The following is an 18603-nucleotide window of genomic DNA, read 5'->3' on the forward strand; positions in this document are numbered from 1 at the left end:
GCTTATACTGGAGAAGACCCATTAACATCATGGCATATTATGCACAGTTTGCAGGTTTATTTTTCAAATGTTAACAATTTTAGATCCAGTTTACAGCAAAAACTGCTGTTATTTACTAAGATTTGTTCTGTAGGTTTCCTAGTTGCATCACTATCAGTCACGTGAACTGCTTTTTATTGCCAATTGAGTTAATAAGGAAAGAATACAGCCAAAAAGAGGAATGCTAATGAAAGTGTTTTAATGCCACCTAGTGGCTACTGTTTGATTCTTCAGTTAGGTAGATGGTGTTTCCAGGCTTATGAAAACATTGAAAGATGTCATGAAACTAAAACAACAGCAATAATTATTATACACAACAATAGAAATGAATATAAAACTATAAATGCAAAGCAGATCCAGACTGAGGACAGCACATGTTGAGAATATCAGTATCACAGACTGCATATTTCACATTCCGATGTCTCACTGAAAGCAAAATAATTGAAGCTGACATATTTTGACATGCAGTGATTCATTTTGTATGTCGGATTTCAGATTACTGCTAATTTACTCTCCTCTTACATGGTGATTTGGGCTAAATCCTCTTAAATCGTTCCATGTTACAAATGTGCATTGTATGTGATTATCTGAAAATGAACAGACCTTCAGTTTTTTTACTCCAGTTTAGTATAAATCTAATCTACATTGCCTAGACATTCTTATAGTATGAAGTATATGACAACTCTAATATTGCATCCATCACACGGTCGTCTTAAATTTTGTTGCATAGTACAGCAGTCTCTATGTTGTGTGCAGTGATTGACTGACGGAATACCAACTAGTTGTAGGACAAGTCAAACCGGTAAGCTGTTACTGGCGTGATGCCTCCACTCCTCTCTTTTTTTGTCTCTTATTTTGCAGTTGCTTGGAGGGCATTTTACACATTACACAAAATAGATGTTGCGTGCACATCTGATTAGAAGCAGGAGCCAACTAACCAAAAGAGTCGCCGAGGATGCCGGCAGGTTAGTTCACAGTGCTATGGTACAGCTGTCACATAGTCTTGCAGTGGTTGAATGACCAGGAACCTACAAATTATTTCTCTCAATTCTACCCCCATTGATTAATAATTTAGCCCATCCGGTTTTTGGCATTTTTTTGAGCAGAAATACCTAAGCTTATTTTACGCTTTTTGTCACCAACAGCACCATAATGCCTAAAGGAAAGAACAAGGCAGATTGGAACAGAGCCGGAGGCAACATTCCTATTGTAGCTATAGTTTAAATAGTCCAGTCCAAATCTACGTCCTATCTATGGGATATTATCTTACTTTGCTATCTAGATAATTGCTATTACTCGCTAATTTGGAGTTTGGCTCAGCAGGTGGAATAGATGCAGTGTTGCATTATGAGGTTTCCCGCAGATTTATGCTTTATCTATATTTATAAGTCAGCATGCATATTCATGATCAGGCATCGGAATGATTCTAAACTCAATTTAAAAATGTAAATTTTATGTTTGCATGGAGTTAACTCCAATCACCTGTTTGGTCTCCTGAAGTGATTCTAAGGATTCTTTCACACTTCAGTTGTTTGGCGTCAGTCTGCTCCGACATAGTGACGGATCGACGGATCCGTCAAAATTGTTGAGAAAACGGTTCTAACGGATCCATTTTTTTGACGGATCCGTTACACGGATGCGTCAAAAAAACGGATCCGTTAGATCTGTTGCGACCGTTTTTTACATCCGTTGGAACCGTTTTTTGACGGATCCGTTTTTTAAAGGATCTCAATGTGATTGGCTAATACAAAGTACTTGGAAATGTGATTGGCTACTGGAAACTACTGGGAAACTATATACACAGTGTATTTACACCACATCTTTGAAAGGTTGTAGAGAAACTGGCAAAGATGGAAGGGGTGCTGGCGAATATTGTGAAGATATGTGCGGATTTCACTTTTGAGGCTAATCGGTTGGCAGTCATCATTCGAGACAAGGAGGAAGAAAGACTGCGCATCCTGCGGCAGCGGCGGAAGAGAAGGCTGTGGATCCATCCTATCACAGCCCAACGCATGACCCGTGGCGTTTATTCCACACTGTATATTGAATTGAGGGAAAATCCTGAAAAATTGCTGGCAGGGTCTGTCTTGATGGCTGCTGGCAGGGTCTGTCTTGCTGGCTGGCACTGTGTTCTCTCTCTGCTTCTTCTCTGCTTGATGGCACATTAAAGAATGAAGCCCACCTGTCCTGTTTATATAGTTTTGGGGTTGTCTGGGAAAAGTATCTACTTTTTGGAGCAGGCTCAATTGAAAAAGCGGATTGGGGTGACGGATCCGCCAAATGACGGATCGCGACTGATCCGTCGCCCATAGGCGGGCATTCTAGGGAATGGCGGACGCGACGGATCCGTCACGAACCGCCATTTCAGCGCAGACAAAAAACGTTATAATGTCCATCAATGTCTAGATGACGTACGTCAAATCTCGACGGATCTGTCACATGGCGGATGGAATGGACGACCATCCGCCACAATCCGTCGCTAATGCAAGTCTATGGGAAAATAGCGGATCCGCCAAAAAAAAAAATGACGGATTCAAACTGACGCCAAAACACTGAAATGTGAAAGAGGCCTAAGGGGCACTGCAAATTAACATCTAGGACGCCTCAGGGCATAGATTATATGGTGCTTTACATCCAACCATAAGGTTGGCCACACCTTACATGTACACTTTTATAATGTTTATCAGTGACTAAAAAATAAAACATAATATGGAGATGCTATAAGGCTTTATTTGTCCGAGTGTAGTTTGGAAACCCTAAACCAGAGTAACAAAAGTGATGTGGTGACTACTAACAGCTCCACACTATTTACATTGCTCCCGTGGAGGCCCGTGGCAAGAGACTGTGATTTAGTGTGGTGGAGGGGGCGAAGAAAGAAGTAGGAAAGACCATCATAAGTAACAACAGAAAGTAACATATCAAAAATTAGATTAGTGGATCACTACATAGTGTGATAAAATATGTTTATTTCATTTGCATGGTCCTTTCAAGCACAGAACTTGATGCATGAATTGGCAGTCGGGTACTGACCTACTGTAATTTATTATTCTTTTTGCAAACCTCTCAATCATGCAAGAAAAATAAACAGCTCTTTTTTTATCATATTATGTGGTGAGTGCCAATCTACTTTTTCATATGGTACATTTGAGCTCTCTCAAATATTGTGCACCACACATGTGAATACTGCCCAATGTGTTTATCCTGTTTTTCGGAGTATTGACAATGTTTTTCTATTATATGAAAGTCATTTACTGATGTAGCTGAAGTTTTCAATGACATAACAAATAAACGGCATCAGAATGGATGGTATTCACAAATTAAATTGACAGAGTTTAGATGGTTATACCATTTGGCACCCTTGAAATTGTTCTGGAAAATGAAATATTTCTCCCATAAAATTATTGCAAATGCACATTTTTTGCTGTACACATTTATTTCCATTTTGTGTATTGAAACAACACAATGAAACAGAGAAGAAAAGGCAAACTGGACATAGTTTCACAAAAACCCTAAAAATTGGCCGGACAAAATTATTGGCACCCTCAACATAATATTTGGTTGCACACCCTTTGGAATAAATAACTGCAATCAATCGCTTCTTATAACTATCAACAAGCTATTTAGATCTCTCAAAAGGAATTTTGGACCATTGTTCTTATGAAAACTACTCCAGGTCTTATATATCTGAAGGGTGCCTTCCCCCAACAGCAATTTTAAGATCTCTCCACTGGTGTTCAATGGTATTTAGATCCAGACTCATTGCTAGCTATTTTAGAACTCTCCAGCACTTTGTTTCCATACATTTTTGGTTGCTTCTTGAAGTATGTTTGGGGTAATTGTCCTGCTGGAAGACCCATGAAACCAAGCTTTCTGACACTAGGCACTGCATTACGACACAAAATCCTTTGGTAAACTTTCAGATTTCATGATGCCTTGCACAGTCAAGGCAACCAGTGCTAGAGGCTTCAAAACAACACAAAAACATCTTTGAACCTCCACCTTATTTGACTGTAGGTAATGTGTTCTTTTCTCATTCTGTTTTCAGTAAACAGTAGAATGATGTGGTTTAACAAAGCTTTATCTGTTGTGAAATTGGATTTTGGGCTCCCCGGTGGCCACTGGTGGAATTGAACTGGTGTGCATCATCCTCTCTGTTCACCTGTTTCCATCAGGATGTGGGAGTCGCTATTTAGCCTTGCTCCTCTGTCACTTCCATGCCGGTCAACATTGTAATCAGAAGCCTTTCTGTGCATGTTCCTGCTGCTAGACAACTCCCAGCTAAGTTGGACTTTAGTCCTTGTTTGTTTTTGCATTTTGTTCCAGTTCACAGCTGTAGTTTCGTTTCTGTGTCTGGAAAGCTCTTGTGATCTGAAATTGCCACTCTTATGTTATGAGTTAATACTAGAGTCTTAAAGTAATTTCAGGATGGTTTTTTGATAGGGTTTTCAGCTGACCATGAAAGTGCCCTTTCTGTCTTCCTGCTATCTAGTAAGCGGACCTCAATTTTGCTAAACCTATTTTCATACTACGTTTGTCATTTCATCTAAAATCACCGCCAATATTTGTGGGGGCCTCTGTCTGCCTTTCGGGGAAATTTCTCTAGAGGTGAGCCAGGACTATATTTTCCTCTGCCAGGATTAGTTAGTCCTCCGGCCGGCGCTGGGCGTCTAGGGATAAAACGCAGGCTACGCTACCCGGCTACTGTTAGTTGTGCGGCAGGTTTAGTTCATGGTCAGTTTAGTTTCCATCCTTCCAAGAGCTAGTTCTTATGTTTGCTGGGCTATGTTCTCTTGCCATTGAGAACCATAACAGTTTGACCGGCCACAAAGGGTTAAATTAATTGACAGAGAAAGGAGAGAAAAGAGAAGTCTGCTGAAGATTTTTTTTTTTTTTTTTTTTTTCCCTTCAGTTCTGAGTGTGCTTGTATTTGAATCTCTTGCAAGTCTGCCTATATTGCAGCCTTTCTCTCTCTCTCTCCTTCTAATCCTGGAATGGCTCTGTGTTCACCTGTTTAAAATGGATATTCAGAGTTTAGCTGCAGGTTTGAATAATCTCACCACGAAAGTTCAAAATTTACAAGATTTTGTTGTTCATGTTCCTATATCTGAACCTAGAATTCCTTTGCCTGAATTTTTCTCGGGGAATAGATCTTGCTTTCAAAATTTCAAAAATAATTGCAAGTTGTTTTTGTCCCTGAAATCTCGCTCTGCTGGAGATCCTGCTCAGCAGGTCAGGATTGTGATTTCCTTGCTCCGGGGCGACCCTCAGGATTGGGCTTTTGCATTGGCTCCAGGGGATCCTGCGTTGCTCAATGTGGATGCGTTTTTTCTGGCCTTGGGGTTGCTTTATGAGGAACCTCAGTTAGAACTTCAGGCGGAAAAGGCCTTGATGTCCCTATCTCAGGGGCAAGACGAAGCTGAAATATACTGCCAGAAATTCCGTAAATGGGCTGTGCTTACTCAGTGGAATGAGTGCGCCCTGGCGGCGAATTTCAGAGAGGGTCTCTCTGATGCCATTAAGGATGTTATGGTGGGGTTCCCTGTGCCTGCGGGTCTGAATGAGTCCATGACAATGGCTATCCAGATCGATAGGCGTCTGCGGGAGCGCAAACCTGTGCACCATTTGGCGGTGTCTACTGAGAAGACGCCAGAGAATATGCAATGTGATAGAATTCTGTCCAGAAGTGAACGGCAGAATTTTAGACGAAAAAATGGGTTGTGCTTCTATTGCGGTGATTCAACTCATGTTATATCAGCATGCTCTAAGCGTACTAAGAAGCTTGATAAGTCTGTTTCAATTGGCACTTTACAGTCTAAGTTTATTCTATCTGTGACCCTGATTTGTTCTTTATCATCTATTACCGCGGATGCCTATGTCGACTCTGGCGCCGCTTTGAGTCTTATGGATTGGTCCTTTGCCAAACGCTGTGGGTATGATTTGGAGCCTCTTGAAACTCTTATACCCCTGAAGGGGATTGACTCCACCCCATTGGCTAGCAATAAACCACAATACTGGACACAAGTAACTATGCGGATTAATCCGGATCACCAGGAGATTATTCGCTTTCTTGTGCTGTATAACCTACATGATGTGTTGGTGCTTGGATTGCCATGGCTGCAATCTCATAACCCAGTCCTTGACTGGAAAGCTATGTCTGTGTTAAGCTGGGGATGTAAAGGGACGCATGGGGACGTACCTGTGGTTTCCATTTCATCATCTATTCCCTCTGAGATTCCTGAATTCTTGACTGAATATCGTGACATTTTTGAAGAACCTAAGCTTGGTTCATTACCTCCGCACCGGGAGTGCGATTGTGCCATAGATTTGATTCCGGGTAGTAAATACCCTAAGGGTCGTTTATTTAATCTGTCTGTGCCTGAACATGCTGCTATGCGAGAATATATAAAGGAGTCCTTGGAAAAGGGACATATTCGTCCTTCGTCATCTCCCTTAGGAGCCGGTTTTTTCTTTGTGGCTAAGAAAGATGGCTCTTTGAGGCCGTGCATTGATTATCGGCTTTTGAATAAAATCACGGTTAAATATCAATATCCGTTGCCACTGCTGACTGATTTGTTTGCTCGCATAAAGGGGGCCAAGTGGTTCTCTAAGATAGATCTCCGTGGGGCGTATAATTTGGTGCGAATTAAGCAGGGGGATGAGTGGAAGACCGCATTTAATACGCCCGAGGGCCACTTTGAGTATTTGGTGATGCCTTTTGGTCTTTCAAATGCCCCTTCAGTTTTTCAGTCCTTTATGCATGACATTTTCCGTGATTATTTGGATAAATTTATGATTGTGTATCTGGATGATATTTTGATTTTTTCGGATGACTGGGACTCTCATGTCCAGCAGGTCAGGAGGGTTTTTCAGGTTTTGCGGTCTAATTCCTTGTGTGTGAAGGGTTCTAAGTGCGTTTTTGGGGTTCAAAAGATTTCCTTTTTGGGATATATTTTTTCCCCCTCTTCCATCGAGATGGATCCTGTCAAGGTTCAGGCTATTTGTGATTGGACGCAACCCTCTTCTCTTAAGAGTCTTCAGAAATTTTTGGGCTTTGCTAACTTTTATCGTCGATTTATTGCTGGTTTTTCTGATGTTGTTAAACCATTGACTGATTTGACTAAGAAGGGTGCTGATGTTGCTGATTGGTCCCCTGCTGCTGTGGAGGCCTTTCGGGAGCTTAAGCGCCGCTTTTCTTCCGCCCCTGTGTTGCGTCAGCCTGATGTTGCTCTTCCTTTTCAGGTTGAGGTCGACGCTTCTGAAATCGGAGCTGGGGCGGTTTTGTCGCAGAGAAGTTCCGATTGCTCCGTGATGAGACCTTGTGCTTTTTTCTCGCGTAAATTTTCGCCCGCCGAGCGGAATTATGATGTTGGGAATCGGGAGCTTTTGGCCATGAAGTGGGCTTTTGAGGAGTGGCGTCATTGGCTTGAGGGGGCTAGACATCAGGTGGTGGTATTGACTGACCACAAAAATCTAATTTATCTTGAGTCCGCCAGACGCCTGAATCCTAGACAGGCGCGCTGGTCGTTGTTTTTCTCTCGGTTTGATTTTGTGGTGTCCTACCTGCCGGGTTCTAAGAATGTTAAGGCGGATGCCCTTTCTAGGAGTTTTGAGCCTGACTCCCCTGGTAATTCTGAACCTACAGGTATCCTTAAGGATGGAGTGATATTGTCTGCCGTTTCTCCAGACCTGCGGCGGGCCTTGCAGGAGTTTCAGGTGGATAGACCTGATCGTTGCCCACCTGGTAGACTGTTTGTTCCTGATGATTGGACCAGTAAAGTCATTTCTGAGGTTCATTCTTCTGCGTTGGCAGGTCATCCTGGAATCTTTGGTACCAGGGATTTGGTGGCAAGGTCCTTCTGGTGGCCTTCCCTGTCTCGAGATGTGCGAGGCTTTGTGCAGTCTTGTGACGTTTGTGCTCGGGCCAAGCCTTGTTGTTCTCGGGCTAGTGGATTGTTGTTGCCCTTGCCTATCCCGAAGAGGCCCTGGACGCACATCTCGATGGATTTTATTTCGGATCTTCCTGTTTCTCAGAAGATGTCTGTCATCTGGGTGGTGTGTGATCGTTTCTCTAAGATGGTCCATTTGGTTCCCCTGCCTAAGTTGCCTTCTTCTTCCGAGTTGGTTCCTCTGTTTTTTCAAAATGTGGTCCGTTTGCATGGTATTCCGGAGAATATCGTTTCTGACAGAGGTACCCAATTCGTGTCTAGATTTTGGCGAGCATTCTGTGCTAGGATGGGCATAGATTTGTCTTTCTCGTCTGCTTTCCATCCTCAGACTAATGGCCAGACCGAGCGGACGAATCAGACCTTGGAGACATATTTGAGGTGTTTTGTGTCTGCAGATCAGGATGATTGGGTTGCTTTTTTGCCTTTAGCGGAGTTTGCCCTCAATAATCGGGCCAGCTCTGCCACCTTGGTGTCTCCCTTTTTCTGTAATTCGGGGTTTCATCCTCGATTTTCTTCTGGTCAGGTGGAATCTTCGGATTGTCCTGGAGTGGATGCTGTGGTGGAGAGGTTGCATCAGATTTGGGGGCAGTGTTGTGAATTTGGATTCTGGGCTCCCCCGGTGGCCGCTTGTGGAATTGGACTTGTCATCCTCTTTCCTGTTTCACCTGATTCCATCAGTAGTGGGTGTCGCTATTTAAGCTCATTTCTCTGGTGGTTTCTTGCCGGTCAACAATGTTATCTGATGCCTCTCAGTGCTTGTTCCTGCTTCTAGACAACTACTAGATAAGTTGGACTTTTGTCCATGTTTTGTTTTGCCTATTTGTTCCAGTTCACAGCTGAAGTTTTGTTACTGTGTCTGGAAAGCTCTCGTTGATCAGGGATTGCTACTCTGGCGTTATGAGTTAATGCCAGAGTTTAAGGTAATCTCTGGATGGTGTTTTGTTAGTGTTTTTCTGCTGACCATGAAAGTATACTATCTGTCTTCTGCTATCTAGTAAGCGGACCTCAAATTTGCTAAGACTATTTTCCTGCTGCGTTTGTTGTTTCATCTGAACTCACCGTCATTATATGTGGGGGGCTACTGTCTTCTTTGGAATATTTCTCTAGAGGTGAGCCAGGTCTTATATTTCCCTCTGCTAGCTATTTAGGTCTTAGGCCAGAGCTGGGCATCTAGCGATAAATAGGAAATGCTACCTGGCTATTTCTAGTTGCGCGGCAGGCTTAGTTCATGGTCAGTATAGTTCCATCTTCCGAGAGCTTGTCCCTCTATAGGCTTGCTATGATCTCTGCCTGCAGAGATCATGACAGTTTGACCGGCCCATAAAGTGTTAAAGACCCAGGTTGAGAAAGGAGAGTTATAAGAAGTCTGCTGGAATTTTTTTTTTTTTTTTCCTCCAGTCTGCCTTGCTGCAGTCTTTTTTCTCTCTCTCCTCCTAATCTCTGTATGCTCTGTGTGCACCTGACAATAATGGATCTCCAGAGTGTAACTGCGGGTTTGAATAATCTCATCACGAAAGTACAAAATTTACAAGATTTTGTGGTACATGCTCCGGTATCTGAGCCGAGAATTCCTTTGCCGGAGTTCTTCACAGGGAATAGAGCTAGCTTCCAGAATTTCCGAAATAATTGTAAGCTTTATTTGTCCCTGAAGTCTCGTTCAGCTGGAGACCCTGCTCAGCAGGTTAGGATTGTGATTTCCTTGCTCAGGGGTGACCCTCAAGATTGGGCCTTCTCATTGCCAGCAGGGGATCCTGCGTTACGCGATGTGGATGCGTTTTTTCTGGCCTTGGGCTTGCTTTATGAGGAACCTCATTTGGAACTTCAGGCAGAAAAAACTTTGATGGCACTATCTCAGGGGCAAGACGAAGCTGAAGTTTTCTGCCAAAAATTCCGTAAATGGTCTGTGCTTACTCAGTGGAATGAGTGCGCCTTGGCGGCAACTTTCAGAGAAGGTCTCTCTGATGCCGTTAAGGATGTTATGGTGGGGTTCCCTTTGCCTGCAGGTCTGAATGAGTCCATGACAATGGCTATTCAGATTGATAGGCGTCTGCGGGAGCGCAAACCGGTGCACCATCTGGCGGTGTCTATGGAAAAGACGCCAGAAAGTATGCAGTGTGATAGAATTCTGTCCAGGAGCGAGCGACAGAATTTTAGACGGAAGAATGGATTGTGTTTCTATTGTGGGGATTCTACTCATGTTATATCGGCATGTTCTAGGCGTACAAAGAAGCTTGATAAGTCTGTTTCCATTGGCACCATTCAGTCTAAGTTTATTTTGTCTGTAACCCTGATTTGCTCTTTGTCATCCATTGCCACGGACGCCTATGTTGACTCTGGCGCCGCTCTGAGTCTTATGGATTGGTCCTTTGCCAATCGTTGTGGTTTTGATTTAGAGCCTTTGGAGACTCTTATTCCTCTGAAGGGGATTGACTCCACCCCATTGGCTAATAATAAACCACAATACTGGACACAAGTAACCATGCGTATCAATCCGGATCACCAGGAGATTATTCGTTTCCTGGTGCTGTATAATTTACATGACGATTTGGTACTGGGATTGCCATGGTTGCAGTCTCACAACCCAGTCTTGGACTGGAGAGCAATGTCTGTGTTGAGCTGGGGATGTAAGGGTATTCATGGGGACGTACCTTTGGTTTCTATTTCGTCGTCCATTCCCTCTGAAGTCCCTGAGTTCCTCTCTGATTATCAAGACGTCTTTGACGAACCCAAGCTTGGGTCGTTACCTCCGCACCGTGAGTGCGATTGTGCCATAGATTTGATACCGGGTTGTAAATATCCAAAGGGTCGTTTGTTTAATTTGTCTGTGCCGGAACATGCTGCTATGCGGGAATATATAAAGGAGTCTTTGGAAAAGGGACATATTCGTCCATCTTCTTCTCCCTTGGGAGCTGGGTTTTTCTTTGTCTCAAAAAAAGACGGCTCTTTGAGACCATGTATTGATTATCGGCTTCTGAATAAGATCACTGTTAAGTATCAATACCCATTGCCATTGCTTACTGATTTGTTTGCTCGTATAGAGGGTGCTAAGTGGTTCTCTAAAATTGATCTTCGTGGGGCGTATAATTTGGTGCGGATCAGGCAGGGGGATGAGTGGAAGACCGCATTTAATACGCCCGAGGGCCACTTTGAGTATTTGGTCATGCCTTTTGGTCTTTCTAATGCCCCTTCAGTTTTCCAGTCTTTTATGCATGATATTTTCCGCGATTTTCTGGATAAATTTATGATAATATATCTGGATGATATTCTGATTTTTTCTGATGACTGGGACTCTCATGTCCAGCAGGTCAGGAGAGTTTTTCAGGTTCTGCGGTCTAATTCTTTATGTGTGAAGGGGTCTAAGTGCGTTTTTGGGGTCCAGAAAATTTCCTTTTTGGGGTATATTTTTTCTCCCTCTTCCATTGAGATGGATCCCGTCAAGGTGCAAGCTATTTGTGACTGGACTCAGCCCTCCTCTCTTAAGGGTCTTCAGAGATTTTTGGGCTTTGCCAACTTTTACCGCCGATTTATTGCTGGTTTTTCGGATGTCGTTAAACCACTGACTGATTTGACCAGACAAGGCGCTGATGTTGCTAATTGGTCCCCTCATGCTGTAGAGGCCTTTCAGGAGCTTAAGCGCCGTTTTGCCTCTGCCCCTGTGTTGCGTCAGCCTGATGTGAATCTGCCTTTTCAGGTTGAGGTTGACGCTTCGGAGATCGGAGCTGGGGCAGTGTTGTCGCAGAAAGGTTCCGACTGCTCCGTCATTAGGCCTTGTGCCTTCTTTTCTCGCAAATTTTCGCCCGCAGAGCGGAATTATGATGTTGGGAATCGGGAGCTTTTGGCCATGAAGTGGGCGTTTGAGGAGTGGCGCCATTGGCTCGAGGGGGCTAGGCATCAGGTGGTGGTATTGACTGACCACAAAAATTTGATTTATCTTGAGACTGCCAGACGCCTGAATCCTAGACAGGCGCGCTGGTCTTTATTTTTTTCTCGCTTTAATTTTGTGGTGTCATACCTACCGGGTTCTAAGAATGTTAAGGCAGATGCTCTTTCTAGGAGTTTTGACCCGGACTCTCCTGGTAATTCTGAACCCACAGGTATCCTTAGGGAGGGAGTAATTTTGTCGGCCGTTTCTCCTGATCTGCGGCGGTCCTTGCAAGAGTTTCAGGCGGATAGACCGGATCGTTGTCCGCCTGATAGACTGTTTGTTCCGGATGATTGGACCAGCAGAGTCATCTCTGAGGTACATTCTTCTGCATTGGCAGGTCATCCCGGAATTTTTGGTACCAGGGATTTGGTGGCAAGATCCTTCTGGTGGCCTTCTCTGTCACGAGATGTGCGAGTCTTTGTGCAGTCATGTGACGTTTGTGCTCGGGCCAAGTCTTGTAGTTCTCGGGCTAGCGGACTGCTGTTGCCCTTGCCTATTCCTAAGAGGCCTTGGACACACATCTCGATGGATTTTATTTCAGATCTGCCTGTTTCCCAGAAGATGTCTGTCATCTGGGTGGTCTGTGACCGTTTCTCTAAAATGGTCCATTTGGTTCCTCTGCCCAAGTTGCCTTCTTCTTCTGAGTTGGTTCCTCTGTTTTTTCAGAATGTTGTCCGATTGCACGGTATTCCTGAGAATATTGTTTCTGACAGAGGTACCCAATTTGTGTCTAGATTTTGGCGGGCATTCTGTGCTAGGATGGGCATAGATTTGTCTTTTTCATCTGCTTTTCACCCTCAGACTAATGGCCAGACCGAGCGGACTAATCAGACCCTTGAGACATATCTGAGGTGTTTTGTCTCTGCTGACCAGGATGATTGGGTTGCTTTTTTGCCATTGGCAGAGTTCGCCCTCAATAATCGGGCCAGTTCTTCCACCTTGGTGTCCCCGTTTTTCTGTAATTCGGGGTTTCACCCTCGATTTTCCTCCGGTCAGGTGGAATCCTCGGATTGTCCTGGAGTGGATGCGGTGGTGGAGAGATTGCATCACATCTGGGGGCAGGTTATGGACAATTTGAAGTTGTCCCAGGAGAAGACTCAGCGTTTTGCCAACCGTCATCGTCGTGTTGGTTCTCGGCTTTGTGTTGGAGATTTAGTGTGGTTGTCTTCTCGTTTTGTCCCTATGAGGGTCTCTTCTCCTAAGTTTAAACCTCGGTTCATCGGCCCTTATAGAATATTGGAGATTCTTAATCCTGTTTCTTTCCGTTTGGACCTCCCTGCGTCCTTTTCCATTCATAACGTTTTTCATCTGTCGTTATTGCGCAGGTATGAGGTACCTGTTGTACCTTCAGTTGAGCCTCCTGCTCCGGTGTTGGTTGAGGGTGAGTTGGAGTACGTTGTGGAGAAAATTTTGGACTCTCGTGTTTCCAGACGGAAACTCCAGTATCTGGTCAACTGGAAGGGTTACGGCCAGGAGGATAATTCTTGGGTCAATGCATCTGATGTTCATGCTTCTGATCTTGTTCGTGCCTTCCATAGGGCTCATCCTGGTCGCCCTGGTGGATCTGGTGAGGGTTCGGTGCCCCCTCCTTGAGGGGGGGGTACTGTTGTGAATTTGGATTCTGGGCTCCCCCGGTGGCCGCTTGTGGAATTGGACTTGTCATCCTCTTTCCTGTTTCACCTGATTCCATCAGTAGTGGGTGTCGCTATTTAAGCTCATTTCTCTGGTGGTTTCTTGCCGGTCAACAATGTTATCTGATGCCTCTCAGTGCTTGTTCCTGCTTCTAGACAACTACTAGATAAGTTGGACTTTTGTCCATGTTTTGTTTTGCCTATTTGTTCCAGTTCACAGCTGAAGTTTTGTTACTGTGTCTGGAAAGCTCTCGTTGATCAGGGATTGCTACTCTGGCGTTATGAGTTAATGCCAGAGTTTAAGGTAATCTCTGGATGGTGTTTTGTTAGTGTTTTTCTGCTGACCATGAAAGTATACTATCTGTCTTCTGCTATCTAGTAAGCGGACCTCAAATTTGCTAAGACTATTTTCCTGCTGCGTTTGTTGTTTCATCTGAACTCACCGTCATTATATGTGGGGGGCTACTGTCTTCTTTGGAATATTTCTCTAGAGGTGAGCCAGGTCTTATATTTCCCTCTGCTAGCTATTTAGGTCTTAGGCCAGAGCTGGGCATCTAGCGATAAATAGGAAATGCTACCTGGCTATTTCTAGTTGCGCGGCAGGCTTAGTTCATGGTCAGTATAGTTCCATCTTCCGAGAGCTTGTCCCTCTATAGGCTTGCTATGATCTCTGCCTGCAGAGATCATGACAGGGCAGGTAGTGGACAATTTGAAGTTGTCCCAGGAGAAGACTCAGCTTTTTGCCAACCGCCGGCGTCGGGTTGGTCCTCGGCTTTGTGTTGGGGACTTGGTGTGGTTGTCTTCTCGTTTTGTCCCTATGAGGGTTTCTTCTCCCAAGTTTAAGCCTCGGTTCATCGGCCCGTACAAGATATTGGAGATTCTTAACCCTGTGTCCTTCCGTTTGGACCTCCCTGCATCTTTTTCTATTCATAATGTTTTTCATCGGTCATTATTGCGCAGGTATGAGGTACCGGTTGTGCCTTCCGTTGAGCCTCCTGCTCCGGTGTTGGTTGAGGGCGAGTTGGAGTACGTTGTGGAAAAAATCTTGGACTCCCGTGTTTCCAGACGGAAACTCCAGTATCTGGTCAAATGGAAGGGATACGGTCAGGAGGATAATTCTTGGGTGACTGCCTCTGATGTTCATGCCTCTGATTTGGTCCGTGCCTTTCATAGGGCTCATCCTGATCGCCCTGGTGGTTCTGGTGAGGGTTCGGTGCCCCCTCCTTGAGGGGGGGGTACTGTTGTGAAATTGGATTTTGGGCTCCCCGGTGGCCACTGGTGGAATTGAACTGGTGTGCATCATCCTCTCTGTTCACCTGTTTCCATCAGGATGTGGGAGTCGCTATTTAGCCTTGCTCCTCTGTCACTTCCATGCCGGTCAACATTGTAATCAGAAGCCTTTCTGTGCATGTTCCTGCTGCTAGACAACTCCCAGCTAAGTTGGACTTTAGTCCTTGTTTGTTTTTGCATTTTGTTCCAGTTCACAGCTGTAGTTTCGTTTCTGTGTCTGGAAAGCTCTTGTGATCTGAAATTGCCACTCTTATGTTATGAGTTAATACTAGAGTCTTAAAGTAATTTCAGGATGGTTTTTTGATAGGGTTTTCAGCTGACCATGAAAGTGCCCTTTCTGTCTTCCTGCTATCTAGTAAGCGGACCTCAATTTTGCTAAACCTATTTTCATACTACGTTTGTCATTTCATCTAAAATCACCGCCAATATTTGTGGGGGCCTCTGTCTGCCTTTCGGGGAAATTTCTCTAGAGGTGAGCCAGGACTATATTTTCCTCTGCCAGGATTAGTTAGTCCTCCGGCCGGCGCTGGGCGTCTAGGGATAAAACGCAGGCTACGCTACCCGGCTACTGTTAGTTGTGTGGCAGGTTTAGTTCATGGTCAGTTTAGTTTCCATCCTTCCAAGAGCTAGTTCTTATGTTTGCTGGGCTATGTTCTCTTGCCATTGAGAACCATAACATTTATCTTAATGTCATCTGTCCACAAGATGCTTTCCCAGAAGGAATTTTGTTTACTCACATACATTTTGGAAAACTGCAGTCTAGCTTTTTTATATGTCTGTGTCAACAGTGTAATCCTCTGGGGTCTCCTACCATAGCATTTTAATTTTATTTAAATGTTGATGATAATTTGCGCTGAAGGACCCTGAGCCTGCATCATAGCTTAAATTTCTTTGGAACTTGATAGGGCTGCTTATCCACTATCTAGACTAGTGCCATGAGTTGTAAACTTCTTGATCATGTTGCGCACAGTAGACAAAGGAACATCAAGATCTCTGGTGAATAACTTGTACTTAGCTAGCTAAGCAGCAATATGGTGTTCACTGGAGCTCCTAAAAGTGAACCTTATCTTGACCAACTCACAGAAATAAACCCTATATTAAAAGGATAAAATGTATTTATTAACCATTAAAAATTATAACCTGGTGCACAAAACCATCACCAAAAGAAAAAACACTTAAAATATAAGTTTTTCACAGTAAAGTCCCTGAGGGTGCCTAGCCCTATAGGCTAATACTTACTGGCACCCTACCTAACTGCGGAGGTTGGCACCCTACAACCTATGCCGTGGCGCCCCCGCTCCTGTCGGCTGTCCCTTTGTATATAAATAACCGTGCCGGGACCAGGAAACCTAACAACTCAGTAGCAGAACATCTTACTAAGTAATGGATCAATACATTGCTTAGCGACTCACTAGGAGAGATGGAGTCTTTTATACAAGATGTCTCCCAGCTATTCACTTGAAGCCATCTTGCAGGTGTACTACATTATATTAAATGCCTCTCAGCAACAAGTTGCGGTCATTTAGTATATGCATACGATACCACTTTAAGAACAGGGGAGCATGTGCACGTGCACATGAGCTGCACCTCAGCGTATACCAGAAAGCAGGAGTGACACGCCAGTAAACCCCATTGCGGGACTGGGGTGGTGGGTAAGCTGGCATCCCTGCATGGAGGGGGAAGGGGACACCATGCAGGGGCGCTTAGAGCAGTGCTACAATACCCTCTTATGCTCCCTCTTCTTCAAGGCCGCAAGGACTCTCTGCAGATTTGAAGAGAAGTTGGAGGCTGACACCTCTTAATGGACTCCCTTGACTTCTCTTCAGGACCATGACTTCTTCTGCCCGCTAGAAGAAAAGTGACATCACTCACAATCTTCATGACTAGGATGCTTCTCTCCATCAAGCCACCCTCATCATAGGATGAAGCAGATATAGTACCAGGAACTGGGCATTAGAAGGTCTCTCTGTGTATGTTGAGATCAATTACTACCCCAGAGGATTCAATGACAGACTGGAGTTCCTCAGCTTGGTTGGTGGATTGCAAAGACTTGTAAGATGCCACTGACTTGACGTTCTCTTCAGCATACCTACTAGAGACAGAAGATACCTGCTTTCAAAATACAACTTGCCTAATAATTCTGCACACAGTGTATTAGGCAAGTTGTATTTTGATCACATGATACTTTTTTTACATGTTGTCCTACTCCAAGCTGTTCAGGCTTGAGAGCCAACTACCAATAAGTAAATCAGGTGATGTGCATCTCTGTAATGAGGAGGGGTGTTGTCTAATGACATCATAACCCTATATAAGGTGTGCTTCATTATTAGGCAACTTCCTTACTTTGGCAAAATGGGTCAGAAGAGAGATTTGACGGGCTCTGAAAAGTCCAAAATTGTGAGATGTCTTGCAGAGGGATGCAGCAGTCTTGAAATTGCCAAACTTTTGAAGCGTGATCACTGATCACTGAACAATCAAGCTTTTCATGGCAAATAGCCAACAGGGTCACAAGAAGCGTGTTGGGCAAAAAAGGTGCAAAATAACTGTCCATGAATTGAGGAAAATCAAGCGTGAAGCTGCCAAGATGCCATTTGCTGCCAGTTTTGCTATATTTCAGAGCTGCTACATAACAAAAAGCACAAGGTACTCAGGGACATGGCCAAGGTAAGGAAGGCTGAAAAAAGACCACCTTTGAACAAGAAACATAAGATAAAACATCAAGACTGGGTCAAGAAATATCTTAAGACTGACTTTTCAAAGGTTTTATGGACTGATGAAATGAGAGTGACTCTTCATGGGCCAGAGGCTGGATCAGTAAGAGGCAGAGAGCTCCACTCCGACTCAGACGCCAGCAAGGTGGAGGTGGGGTACTGGTATGGGCTGGTATCATCAAAGATACACTTGTGGGACCTTTTCGGGTTGAGGATGGAGTGAAGCTCAACTCCCAGACCTACTGCCAGTTCTGGAAGACGACTGTTAGGGCTAGCGGAACGCACCTAATGAAAGTATATATTTTATTAGGATAGATGCGTTCGCAGCCCGGGGTCCACCGTGCAGGAGAACCTGCTGCTAGCAAATAGCGGAACTAATGGCAGTGTTAGCTAACTCTGTTACTTCACAGAGCAGCCGTGAACTCAAAGCGCTGTGCCCTGTTAGACTCCACAGAGGCACAGGCTAACTGTATAAACAAGAGCAGTCAGTGGTTTTGCACGCACACGATACTCCTCGCCGGAGGTGCCAGCATTCTAGGGGCTTATTTCGGCCAGGTCCCTGAACACACAAGCATACGAACTCCTCGCCGGAGGTGCCAGCATTCTGGGGGCTTATTTCAGCCGGGTCCCTGAACACACTCATACAAGACCACACTGGCGCAAAGTACATAAATGAAAGCAATACTAGCGCATTGCCGTGCAGCCATGCGAGCCTTATACAGCTTCAGCAAGTAAAAGACCTTCCTAGAAGGACCAATGAGAGGCTGAAATACCTGAGCATGTGACCCTAAATCTCCACTGAGAGATCTTGCCCTGGGCATGCTCAGTGTGTGCCAAGCAGGACTTAGTTGTTGTGAATTCTGCTCTTGGGCTCCCTCCGGTGGTTGTTGGTGGTAGTGCAGTTGTCTTGGGGTTGTAATCCAGGGCAGGTGTTTCTGCTGATTGCAGCTCTACTAGGTATTTAGGTGTGCAGGATCCATGACTCCTTGCCAGTTGTCCATTGTACCTGGAGGGATTGCATCTCTCTCTGGCTCCTCATGCCCTGCTCCCAATTCAGCTAA

The sequence above is a fragment of the Ranitomeya variabilis genome, chromosome 2 (assembly GCF_051348905.1).
Source record: "Ranitomeya variabilis isolate aRanVar5 chromosome 2, aRanVar5.hap1, whole genome shotgun sequence".
NCBI lineage: Eukaryota > Metazoa > Chordata > Amphibia > Anura > Dendrobatidae > Ranitomeya > Ranitomeya variabilis.